The sequence below is a fragment of the Grampus griseus genome (assembly GCF_964374135.1).
Source record: "Grampus griseus genome assembly, chromosome: 11".
NCBI lineage: Eukaryota > Metazoa > Chordata > Mammalia > Artiodactyla > Delphinidae > Grampus > Grampus griseus.
Window position 1 is genome coordinate 65,070,854 of NC_139005.1, and position 14,007 is coordinate 65,084,860.

General features: G+C 37.9%; 1 protein-coding gene across 2 annotated transcripts in view; it reads right to left on the reverse strand.

Annotated features, from left to right (window-relative positions):
- Positions 1-7,871: 7,871 nt before the first annotated feature.
- Positions 7,872-14,007, reverse strand: part of LIN7A (lin-7 homolog A, crumbs cell polarity complex component) — a 131,073-nt gene continuing 124,937 nt past the window's right edge. For both annotated transcript variants that reach the window (XM_082666123.1, XM_082666124.1), the window contains exon 6: positions 7,872-7,962. The gene's annotated coding sequence lies outside the window, so the exon portion shown is untranslated. The remainder of the gene's footprint in view (positions 7,963-14,007) is intronic.

Genomic DNA, 14,007 nt, shown 5'->3' on the forward strand with positions numbered 1-14,007 from the left:
GTTTCTAATCATTCTAACTTAAAGAATGGAAAAAAGTGCATTTCTTTGTCTATGTATGGGAACGTTCCTTTAGGATATTGTGGTTTGTTTTCCTTAGGTTGGGGGGAGGGATTAAATTAATGTCATGTTTAAATTAAACATTGAACATGTTTGTTATATAAATGTCATACTCATAAAACAATGTGTTGGCAACACAAAATAACACAATGTGTGGCTAAGGCTAGTGAAATGTTTTGATTTCAATTAACTTTTATTTTTCCGGGTAAGTTAAGGAGTTGAGACAATAGTAATTACTCTCCCAATCCCCCATTCCGAATGCAGTGGTTTGCGGGGGGAGGGGGAGGTCTAATGAAGAGTAGGTAGTTCTGTGTTCTGTTGGAGAGTAGCCATAGGGAGGACCATTAATACAGGACTGGAGTCCAGTTGAAAGTAGTATTATGGTGCCCATTTTGTTTGTTTGGCTGTTGACTTGCAACCCAGTTTTTTTGTTTGTTTGTTTGTTTTTGCGGTACGCAGGCCTCTCACGTTGTGGCCTCTCCCGTTGCGGAGCACAGGCTCCGGACGCACAGGCTCAGCGGCCATGGCTCACGGGCCCAGCCGCTCCGCGGCATGTGGGATCTTCCCGGACCCGGGCACGAACCCGTGTCCCCTGCATCGGCAGGCGGACTCTCAACCACTGCACCACCAGGGAAGCCCGAAAACCAGTTTTATCCTTCATCATTTCTCACGCGGAATAAGTAACCAAATATGTGGGGATAAACCAGCAGTAAATCATTGTTTGTGTGTGTGGAGGGGGTAGTGGTGGTGATGGTCATCCAAAATGTTTACATCGACCTCCACATTCATCCTGAGAATAAAAATCAGATCAGAAAAACCTAGGAAATAAGTGATAAGGATTACCACTTTTATCGTTACTTTTTTTTTTAATCAAAATACTCAATAATTAAGGCTTTATTCTCTTTAAAAGTATCTGGTGTTGAGTTCTCAATTCAGATGAACTTCGCTGGTGAGCTACTGAGAACTGAGACCCCCAAAATAATCCGGAAGCCATTCTGTGAAGTTGACAAGTGAAGGTAAGTGAAGGTAATTCCTTTTATGAAATATTAAGCACCCACGCCATATGTAATTACTAATTGCAGGAGAAATCAAGATGATAAAGACACAAATGGGTATACTACAAGACAAGCTAAGAAAAGAGCTAAGGAGGGGTACAGATACCACAGTGGGATTTGATGATGGTTAATATCAGGCCTGGAAAAATTAGAAAAAGCTTCTTGGAAGAAGGACCATCTGAAATGGGCCTTAAAAGTTGAGGATTTTTTTTTCAGGAGAAGGAGAGAGGCATTTCAGAAATAACCAAAAGCTCAGGGGAAGAAAAGTTTAGGAGTTTCCAGGAATAGGTAGTGGTCAACTTGGATGACAAGATAGAGCACGGCTGAAAAAGCAGTGCTATCTAGTCCGGAAATCCACATCTCAAACCATACTTGTGTCTAATGTTAGGATGTTAGCATAACCCCGCACATTCACACACACACACACCACCCCAAACAAATGTCTTGGAATTGGTGCATCATAATCTGATACAGTCCTGTATCTTCACCACAGAACACTGCTAGTCTCTCACTGCATTTCATTTCATCTAGAAGAAAAACTTGTGATATTTTTCAGTGTCATGGAACCCCGTGACTTCTATTTCACAGTCCATGTACCAGATTTCGGTACCATCACATTTCATGTTCTGTGTTTTGCCCTTGTAGATGGAGGGGTGGCACTATAGTGTTCTTCTCCAACATCATGTTAGTGTTTTGGTTCAGAGTCTTGACTAGAAATCTTAATTTTTTTGATGAGGGACCCCTTGGAGAATTTTGAGCAAAGGAATAGCTACAGGGGGAGTTATCAAGCATCAATATGTAGGGAAATTTATATGGGTAGACACAGTAATTGGGAAAACAGTTAAAAGCTCACAGAAGTCCTAGTAAAAAGTACTAAATTTCTGTTCATAGGTAGGAATATTGAAAATGGATAAGATAGTTGCAAGAGACTTTGTCAAAGTAGAATGTAAGAATTGATGTGAATGGCAAATGAGAAAGCTCAGTAGATTTGTACAGAGAACGGTAATATCATTAGTAAAAATAAAAGTGTCAAAAGGGAAGTAGAAGTTAAGTATCGTTTTGGACAAAAGGCTTATGAGTTTACTGTTGTATTACGTGTAAAGCTAAACTTTCCAGAATATTATTTGAAGGAGCTAATTAGCTGGTAGTAGGAAAGAATGATGAGGTAATAAAGTTTTCTTAAGAATACTCCTTGCTTCCACAAATATGAACCAGCATTTAAGTTGCATCATATGCCCATTTAACTGGGAGGGGCCAGAGGGAGAATAAATTTAAATAATGAGTATGATTCCTCTTTCTCAATTTTTGCCTTTCATATTGGTTTTAGAACCTAACCCCTCAATAGCATGACCTCACTGTATGATCTGGAATGGAGAAACACAAGGAACTTAATTCATTTTACTTAATAAATCCAAATATTCAGGTGCCTTCAGCATCTAAAAGTCCCTCTATATTCATGCTTTAAAAGAACTTAAATTTGAGAATGAAGACAATAATTCCAGTCTGGTATCTAATACTTTTACTTCCCAGCAGCATATTACCACTTTGGTCAGGTTGAACCACTGCACAATTTTGCAGCTCTTTCAGAAAAATAATGAAAACAATTAGAAAGACAAGATCACATGCAATGGTGAGAAAATAGTACTATGGCCCAATCTTTCCCCATAAATGTGGAATATCCTCGATTCATCTCCCCATTGTGTATTTATTATAAGCCCTTACAGCAAGGGATTTTGTTCTTTCAGTTTTTTTTTTTTTTTTTTTGTAGCACCAAATAGACACAGTGGCTAACAATAAGTAATTCTCAAAAGTCATTGCAATAGTTATCACATGTCAGGAATTTTCTGGATCTGTACTTTTATCCATTTCCCTGGCTTGAAGTGTTCTTCATGAGAGTAAGCTGCAACTTAAGATTGAGTTCTCACTCTGTTTCTGCCACTGATGTGGTTTGTTGATCATAATACTTTACTAATATCTTTTCATATACTACTTTACAATTTCAAAGAACTTTTATATACAGTGACCCATTTATATTACTGACATTTATTTTAATGTAATGGTGTCCCCCAAGCCACAGATAATGCTTAGACACATGAGCTTTTGTGTTATACTGTGTGGGTTCAAATCCCAGTTCCATCTGCTAACTGTGTGACCTTGGACAGGTCACATATCTGTGCTTCAGTTTTCTTGTCTATAAAATGGAACCTACTAAATAGAGTTGTTGAAGGGATTCAGTGATATAGTCTATGAATGGACTGAGCATAGTAGTAAGAACTAAATAAGTGTTAGTTATGCATAAATTATTACCTACCTCACTGGGGTATAACTATGATGTTTGGGTACACTGAGCAGCATTTTTGAGTGGTGTGTTTAGAAAAGCAAGTTCACATAAATATGTGCAGAGTCTTTCATGATCTCCATGGGGTAAGGGACTTCATTTCTTCTATTAGCTGTGAAGAAGGATCCATTAGACAGTAACCCTAGTTATTGCTAGAGCAAGTGTTGAGGAGCCCCTCACAGCAAACTCCATGCGGGTGCCGCATCTGTCTTGTTTGCCATTGTATTTCCAAAACGTAGCATATGCTAGGTATACAATAAATATTTGTTAGATGAATAAACACATGGAAAAGTCTTAATTGCTATGTGATTAATCTTTAGCTCAGGTACATTCTAAGAGTCAAATAAGAAAGGAGAAGTGATCTTTCGAAAGCAGGAAAAGATTTAGAGATGGTGTCTCCAATTACAATGAAAGCCTTAGAGAAAAGTGGTTAATATATATTGAAGGACATATTAATAATATGCTTGATGATATGAATTTTCTTCTTTTTTAAAAATGAAAATATTTTACAAAATTTATAAATGGAGTTCCATGTTTGGATCATCGTTGTCATATAACTCAGGGACCTTTCATAAATAGCTAGAAAGGTTGAGTTCTATTCATTGTAAAAACTCTGAATCCCCAAACATTCCTATCTAACTGTTCTCAAACCCTTGAAGCCTTTGAAGTAATTGATTCCAAATTCATATATCTAAAAAGTATTTATAAAGAATCAATTCTGATTCTAATTATGTAATTCAGAAATTATAATGCCAATCAGGATAATATAAATTGGTGAAATTTTTCAAATTATCAGAAGGCAAAATTTATTTTTTTGTCTAATTTCATTCATTTATTTAGTTGTCCATTCATTCAACAAATATTAATTGAGCGCCTCTACTGTGCTGGCAGTATCCCAGATGCTAGGGATCAGCAGTCCACAAGGCGGTTATAGCCCTTTCTCAGGGATTTTATGATCTAGAGAGGGATGAGATGGGTAGGACTACCCCATGTTTCAGGAGATTTTGTCTTAGGTTGGCCTCCCTGAATCTTCAGAGCATTGATTTCTACTTCATGATGCTGTTAAAGCTGGTCTTACTAACAGGCTGTGTCTGTGTGATAAACACAAACTAGCCAAAAGATGAGAAATTCAAGCATTATTCACACATCCACAAATATCTATAGATGTTAAAAATAATGTAGACAAAGTATTCCAACGTCTCAGGGTCTTATGGGCACAGTTGAGTAAAATGAACTGAGATCAGATCAGTTTGATTTGTCATGGTTGAAAACTGCATTTGTAAATTGGTATAATCCATCTCCAGCCAAGTTCTTCAGAGACAGCCTTGAATTCTTAAAAAGCTCCTGAATGACAGATTTTGTATTAAGATCTTAGCATTGTCTTAAAAGATAGTTGTAGTTCACATAACTAGAGAATTCCCTATTGATTACATGATTGAGGAAGCACAAAATCTGTTATTCTTTCCAAAATCAATTGTAATTTAAGCTCATTATCTCCCTGTGGAGGTTCTATTTCAAATGGCAACAGAATCAAAATGTAAATGCTTCAGTGAAAAGATTTAAGGATTCTTTTACTGAACTATGCTGTGTATTTTGCCTTCAAAATCACAGCAGGAAAGAGTTTAGAAGAATCTGGCCACCAATTAGGTCAAGGGAAAGAAATAAAATCCAGCAGGATCGAGTTTAGAAAAATCTGGCCACCAATTAGGTCAAGGGAAAGAATTAAAATTCAGCAGGATCACTGATGAATAGTCACAACAGATTTTTCCCCAACTTTTAATATCTCATTTGTTTACTATAAAGCTTCATGTAAGAGCAACATGATATGTCTTTATTTTAATATGATTTTGGACTTGTCAGTGGCTCTAATATGATCAGTAATAATAAAAGGCATTAATACAAGTTGTGGTAACTTTCTTCCTTTTCCCTCTGGCTTCAGTGAACCTTTAGACAACCACAAGCAGCCTCTCTAAGTCTACTGGCTACTTTTGACGAAAGTAGCTACTTTTGACGAAGACTTTAGGAGAAGGCTTACATTTCAACAACTAGATTTTACTGAAGAAAACTGGTCATCTGACTGGTCATTTGTAAACAGGACTAGTGTGACATGTAATCTGTCCTTAGATGCCTTAGGTGTGATGGATTGCCCCTTCACTTGGACAAACGACTTGGCATACATTTATTAGCACAAAACATTACGCAAATGAAGCATAAAATACAAAGGTTTCCAGAAAACACAAATGTAAGCTGTCTGCCCATTTGACAGTTGCTTCTGTAACACCATGACAATATTTATATTGACATGAAAACATATGATAACTTAATAGTAACCAACCACTTACGGCTAAACGAAAACATACCTTAAGCTCCAGATTTATACAGTGTACTGAGATGTGTTGAAATGACCATTTCCTCATCACAAGGGTGCAATGATTTCCCTTTATGACAGTCTGTGGTATAGCCTGAATAGCTTGAATATTTTTCTGTTAAATGATAACTAAAATATATGTTTTATTAAATTTTTCTTATAAAAATGGGAACTACCTCTTTCAAACTGAATAATACTCCTGTATTCTTCATTCATTCCCTTAGTCATGCTTACCTCTTTTGTAACCCTATTTTACATAACATTCAGGGTCCTCACCCTTGCTCCACCCCCACCCCAGTTCTCTCTAGTAAAAAATGATACGTGTTCAAGAATGGGAATCTGTTACCACGGCAGGACATTGCTGAAATAGGTGCACCTCCTGGTTTCCTTACTGTTTGTCCTCTGTTGAGTGATGGGCTATGAAGAGTAGGCAGAACTTGGTATTGACAATAACACCACCCGACAGGGCAAAATGAAACATGTGGGGTAGTTCCAATTGGTTTTATTTTCAAGAAAACAGTTCCTAAACTGAGCTTCATAAATTTCTAATTTGAGGGACTATCTGAAATGTGAAATTTATTGTCTCTTGGGGAATCAGTTTCTTCATTTGAGAAAACGGAATATTCAAATATTTGCCTCAAGTTTTAATGATCTCTCTAGAATGTTTCAACTGGACATTTATTCTTTCTTCAGGTACATTTGTGTGGCTAAGGTATTTAAGTGCCCAAATAATTATTGCTTCCTGCTAATTCCATAAAGTAAAATCAGACTTATGTGCCTAGATTCACCATAAGTTAAAAGTTATGATCAGTATAGATGATTTTAACAGATCATTTTATAGTAAATGATACTTTCTGAGAGATATCTATTTACGTACATGAATATGTGTAATGAAGTAGGTATACTTTTACCCTAGAAGCAGCAATATCTTTTCATTCACAATATTAATATCTCTGGTTTCCATATGCCTAATTTTAAGAGGAATAATACTTTTGATCTTATATTGCCAAACATATCCAGTTTATACTTGGGAAAAATGAACTAGATTTTGTATGACATATATTTGTGTATATATATATATGCACATCCATAATTGAGTTTTGTAAAGCCCTAAGCTTTGAAATATCAAACAGACTTCTATGACAGCACATCCGTGTAGGTAAAAAGAGTTTAAATTTCTCCAGTTTATCAATCAAAAATATAAAATTAACAAAAAATATTGAGAGCAGGGTTATATATAAATATCACACGATCAGTTCATGAAGCCGGGTCCTTTGCTAGTATTCTCTTACCAGATTCATAACACTTGGTAAGAAAAGACCTAAGTTTGTAACAAATACACTCTAATAATATATATTTTGTGGAATAAAAGACATTATATTCTGTTAGAATTAATAAGAATAGATACAAGCAAGACTTAAATTAAAAAAAAAACAAAAAACAGTACTAGAGTTCTCTATCCTTGCTTTTAACTAACTAAAAGTTGAGTTGAAATTGCCCACTCTATTAATGCATAATAGAATTCATGGAAACAGAAAATAAAAAGCCAAATGCTTCTAGAACCTGAATTGAGTATAAATATAGTATAATAACTTGCCATTTTCAAGAGAGGAACAGAGGTTGAATTTGCAATTAACTGGAATTCTAATTCAGACAACTCAGCAATACAGACGTGGAACAGGTCTGGGTGAGGGGCAATGTGTAGGTTTCTTTTAAGTGGCGACAACCTTGAACTGATGCAGTTTGAACTATAGCCTAATGAGGGATTTGTTATTCTCTGGACAAGCTATAGACCCAAGATTCACTTAACCCTGGCCCTGGTGATTTATCTGAAAGTCATGGACTTTATTCTTCTTATTCTGTTTCAGTCTGCAGACTGGAAAACCTCTCCCTTTACACACTGAGAATTCCCACTGCAGTGAATGGAAGGTCTGTGTGTGTAAAGAGCACGTGAGCAGCGGGGGTTTAGCCCCAGAGAAAGAAGGTGTCGAGTTGCCTTTGTAAAGAATTTATACACCACGTGTTCACAGTTTCTTGGCAGGTATAATTATCAGTGTTGTCTTTTCCTTTACTATGTGCTGGGATTCTGAAGCACGGTTTCAAACTTGTGACTATTGGGTGTTTGATCAAGTAGCTTCAAGGACCTGAAAGGGGGGGGAAAGAGTGAAGAGAAATCAGTGATTAGTATTCAACTACAATATGCTAAAAATATCAAAGAAGCATGTGCTATGTGAGAACAGCAAGGATTATTTTGGGCGCTATCATTCATGCACAGCCTTCCACATGTGAAAAAACTGATGTCTGCAAAGGAAGTAATTATCAAATGAGGATGGAAAAGACACAGTTATTCCCTAAGATTAAAGTTTAAAAAATCAGTTTGGAAACACTTCAAATGTAAAACATTTCTTCCTCCCAATTCCAGATGACTCTATTTTTCTTCACGAAGGCAAAGAAGAGATAACTTTTATATATTATGACTTTTCGGGTGATTAGTGTTGCTCCTGCTGAGACACATGCAAGCAAAGCCTCTCTCTGATAGGCTGGAAGCACCAATATCCCTTCTGTAAAGCAGATAGTAGGCCTGTCTCTTCTCCTACGAGGTCAGCCAGCCTGACACAGAGTAGAACAGAGTAAGCAGATGCCCCACGTGGTCACATTTGGGGGAGCAGCCTCCCCAAACATTCCCCCAGACCTGTCACTTTTCTACCATTATGGAGTCATTTCTTTCAGAAAGAACAGTGGTTTTCAATCTTTGTTTTTAAAGCTGCAGATATTTTTATTTCAATGAATGCAGAGCACCACACACAAAAAAAATTTTTAATGAATTGTTCTGGTTCATGTGAAAGTGTGTGGGGGGGGTGGGTTTGCCATCTGCCTACTCTGCATCAGCGCTCTCCAGCCACCAAGCCTTCTAGAGAAATGCCTAAAAGCACCTTGGGCCTACAGCGTGGAACTGAAAGTCAAGCCTGAGGCCACTGTACTGCTTCAGGAGTCACCTAACAAGATACTGCATAAAAATATCATCTGCCGTTAGCATTCTCACTGCTATACTACTGCCACTACTATTACTGTTGAGTGCTCAACAACTGCCCATATTTTGTAAAGAGTTTTACATATTTTTTCTTATTTAATCTCCATAACAGACCATTTTCATGAGTCTCACATTGAATAACTTCCTTCAAGTCCCTTAGCTACCAGGTGACAGAGCTACCAAGTGACTGAGTTTTTAATCCATTAACTTATCATACAGTTACATGTCCTAAGGGAATGGGACTTAGAGCAGATGAATTTTAGTAAGAGTCTTGGGTCTCTTCATCTACCCGAGGGGGAGTAGGCCTGAGGGATATGCCAGCAGCTGAGAGAGCACTGGGCATCCAAACTGCATCACTGAGATACCCACTGGGAAGAACCACCTGCACCAAATGTTCTCATTATTTCCCTCATTCCCATGATTTACAATTGAACAGATTAATGATTCATTTTTTAAAAAATAAAAGCCTCATTTTCACATTAGTTGAATTTTTGTTGATCAAATTGCTTTGCTAATTTTTCAGTGAGCCACTGTGGTAGGCAGAATAATGGCCGCTGAAATATGTCCACGTTCTAATCCCCAGAACCTGTGAATATGTTAGATTCCATGGTAAGGGAAATTAAAGTTGTAGATGGAAGTAAGCTTGCTAAACAGCTGATGTTAAAATAGGGAGAGTATCCTGAATTGTCCAGGTGGGTCCAATGTAATTAGAAGTGGAAGACGGTGAGAGAAGAAAGACTCAGGGAAGGGGATGTGATGACAGAAGCAGAGGTCAGAGGGACGCGATGTGAGGACTCGACCATCACTGGTGGTTTGGAGGGTGAGGAATGGAACCAGGAGGCAAGGAATGCAGGCATCCCCTAGAAGGTAGAAAAGGCAAGGAAATGAATCTTCCCCTAGAGCCTCTGAAAGCCCAGTGAGACTGTCTTGGGCTTCTGTCCTACATTATTACAAGAAAATTAATTTGTATTCTTTTAAGACATTAAATGTGTTTTGTAATTTTTAGGCAGCAACAGGAAACTAACAGAGCTGTAATGGCGAAATACTCTGAAGCACAGGGCACTGTTTTAGAGGTCAGTGGGGAGGGTTAGCACCAACTCTAAGCAGTGTGAGACTGAACTCCTGGAAAGCTCATGTGAATGTGTCTATGAGGCGGGATGGGATATGAAAGGGCAGGTGCCACTGAAGAAAGAGGTAGAGCAGCACAGCTGTTAAAAGAAAGAGACAGGCTTCCCTGGTGGCGCAGTGGTTGAGAGTCCGCCTGCCGATGCAGGGGACACGGGTTCGTGCCCCAGTCTGGGAAGATCCCACATGCCGCGGAGCGGCTGGGCCCGTGAGCCATGGCCACTGAGCCTGCGCGTCCGGAGCCTGTGCTCCGCAATGGGAGAGGCCACAACAGTGAGAGGCCCGCGTACCACAAAAAAAAAAAAAAAAAAATGAGATGATGGGCTTCCCTGGTGGTGCAGTAGTTGAGAATCCACCTGTCAATGCAGGGGACATGGGTTCGAGCCCTGGTCTGGGAGGATCCCACATGCAGCAGAGCAACTAAGCCCGTGCGCCACAACTACTGAGCCTGCACTCTAGAGCCCGCAAGCCACAACTCCTGAGCCCGTGTGCCACAACTACTAAAGCCCGCACGCCTAGACCCCGTGCTCCGCAACAAGAGAAGCCACCGCAATGAGAAGCCCGCGCACCGCAATGAAGAGTAGCCGCTGCTCGCCGCAACTAGAGAAAGCCCACAGGCAGCAACGAAGACCCAATGCAGCCAAAAGTAAAAATAAATAAAACAAAATAAAATAAATGAGATGCTTACGGGGTGGGGGACAAAATAGATGAAGGGGATTAAGAGGTACAAGCTTCCAGTTATAAAATAAATAAATCATGGGACAATGTACAGCATAGGGAATATAGTCAATAATACTGTAATAACATTGTATGGTGGCAGGTAGTAACTAGACTTATCGTGATGATCAATTTATAATGCATATAAATGTCAAATCACTATGCTGTATGCCTAAAACTTAATAATCAAAGTCAACTACACTTCAGTAAAAAAAGAAAAAAAAATGCTTAAAGCTGAATAAATGTGACACTTTCTCACAAAAAGTGGGTACAGTATTAAAAAGAAACCTATATTCATATTATCTGCTTAGGTTTCTGTAATGTAATTATGTAGTGATCATATTTACTGCATTTAAGAAATGTAGTATATTCTTCCTGATTAACGAAGATGGAAGTTAGGGAAAAAGACAACTGAGATTCACTTCAGGAGAAGTTTAAAATTAAAAGTAGGCATAAGACACGTTTTCCACACACTACTTGCATTCAACCTATTTTCCATCTGTATGTACCACTGACCATTGCTAGTTACTTAATAACTTCTACCGTCTCAGACAAAATATTATTTCTAATTTATAGAACAGAAGTTACATTTCATGTGATAAACAGTAAGACAATATCTGACAAGTATTTTTGCTTTACCTGGTCTTTGCTTGACTTGTCAAACTTAAAAAAAAAAAAATCAGAGATCTGTTCAAAGTAAATAGTTTCAGATCTCTTCTCAAAAGCAACCATAGTATGAGTTATCAAGTGTAACAAATCCCATTTAATCCTTAAAAAATCTAATTAATTAAAAGTTGAACAAGAGCTAATGTAGGTCTCTTTGACTGAATCCACCATAAAATCCATGGATGACATGACAGAGTTGTACTTTGCTTGTACTTGAAATGGTCACTACAGTTTCATCTCAAGGGTCCATGATCCTGTGCACTACAAGTGCTGTCTTGGCAGGCATAGATATAAATTTCATGTTCACTTAAACAGAGCTTTACCGTATCCTGTGCAACAAATAAACATGGTTTTAAATGCCTTTTATTAAAAATGTTACTCTTCGATAATGAGACAGTGGGAAATTCTCAAGTGATTTAATGAAGACTGATGGAACAGAGAAATGGAATTGAGTATATGGCCCAGCAGTATTTATAGCCAAGTTGTATACTTCCAAAGATGACTGAATGAGCATAAATACTGGAAGCTTTTAGTAAGACCTCAGAAGTCGGAATGACAACATACTTCTTTTAAAACATTTTAAAACAATTTTACTATGGGCCAGTGTGGTAAAACAATTTAGGAGAATTGGTACAAGTCTGTATTATTGAGAATGGAAGAAAAAATGTGTTCAGGAAAAGAGTGTCAGTGTTTGACTGAAGAATACTGGATTGTTATTATTAGCAAGAAGACCTTTGCAAGGACTCTGAAAGTACAAATGTGAAGTACCTTTATGTTTGAAACGGATTAGAGAGAAGGAGGATATGGACAAAATGACTTGTCTGTATGCATCCAAATCATTGCGTCATCCCAGCCCAAACCACCATATCTCTTGCCTGGACTCCTATATAATAGTCTCCTAATTGGTCTCTGTTTTTACTCTTACCCTGCACTAATCTATTCTCCCCATAGCAGCCAGAGTGATCTTTTTTAACACATAAATCATGTCACTCTTTTGCTTAAAAACCTTCAGTGGTTTCCACTGCAATAACATCTAACTTCCCTAAGCAGTTTAAAAAGCTCTCTATAACCTGGCCCCCATCTAGCTAACCGTCCTTCTCACTCTTTATTGCCTAACTACCTCAGCTTTCTTTCTATTCCTCAAACGTCAAACAGGCTCACATCTGCCTCAGAGCTACTGTACTGGCTATTTCCTCCTCTTCTTATGCTCATTTCCTGGCTTCGCACTGTCATTCAACCTCAGCTTAAATGTTACCTCCTCTGAGGGGTCTTCCCTGATCACCTCACAGAAGGTCATCACCTAGCCAGTCTCTATCAAAGCACACGATTTTAACTCTACAAAGTACTGGTCTCAATAGGATATTTTTTATCTACCTGCAAATTAACTATCTCCTCCAACCAGAATGTAAACACCATGACAGCAAGGATTTTGCTCTGCTCCTGCTGTTTCTATAGCCCATTGAACAGTGCCTGGCCCATCACGGTAACAAATAAATATTTATTGTTAAATAAATGTAGTTTTTAGAATGGAATGTAATTTTAGATAAAGACACCAAACTGTGATATATATATAACAAAACTAGCAGGCTATAAAAGAAAGATAGTTGAATACCCAGAACTCTCTGTGAATAAATCCCATACTCTTTTTACTTCCCCATGCAGCTTCTTTTCATGAGTGGCGCAAAAAAGTTGAAAATCTCTTCTCGAATTCAGTGTGTGCAAATAGTAATCTGATATTGAATGAGTTAAAACCACCACTACCCATTGTCATCTTCCCAAGAACATTTGAACCTCATTTCAAATACACATTTGCAGACATCATAGCGTAGAGGTATATAACAATATGAACTGTCTCTTCCAAAGGATACCAAGGAAAATTTATGTAACTCCAGAATTTCTGACGTTGGCACATGAAATACTTGGCAAAATAAGAAGGGAAAATATTCTATTACAATAATTCTTGTAAGTGTGGTTGTGGGGAATCCACTGAAGCTATTGCAGCTTTGTATCATTCATCTAAAAAATGGTGTTTTAGTGATACTTACTGTGAAGGGGTTTTTGAGGATAAGGAATGACATGTGAGAGCCTAGCACATAACAGGCACTTCAGAGATGGTGGTTCTCACTCTTAACATTTTTTCTTGAATTTTCTTAAAAACATGTAGCAAAAACCTGATTTAGCATTCTTTGTCACAAAGTGGAATTTAGAAAAAGGCAGGTGTACCTTAGACACATTTTAACTGAGCACCCAGAGAGAATTTCAAAATCTCTCAGAGCATAAACACTGCCAGGTCTCTATTTCATTCTTTTCAGTGGAGCAGTTTTCTAGTAAACTGTTTCAGTTTAGTTTGTACACTGTGCAAAGGCAACTGGCCAAGGAGGTGAGGGGGGCTGGAATCTAGCCCACACTCTTGTCATATAGCCATGTGCCTGAGGATCTGGGTTTGCACAGAGGCTGCATTTTTGTAATTTGTATAAAGGCATCATATAGTGTGTGCCTGGCCTCCTAAAGAATATCATTTTTCAAAAATACCTTACATTTGCAGGGAATATGGCTGAATGACACATAAAGTAAGCAACTGTCTTGTTTACATTTTCTGAGGTCATTTTTTTAATTTGTTTGATTTTGTTTGGATTATTAAATCTAGTAA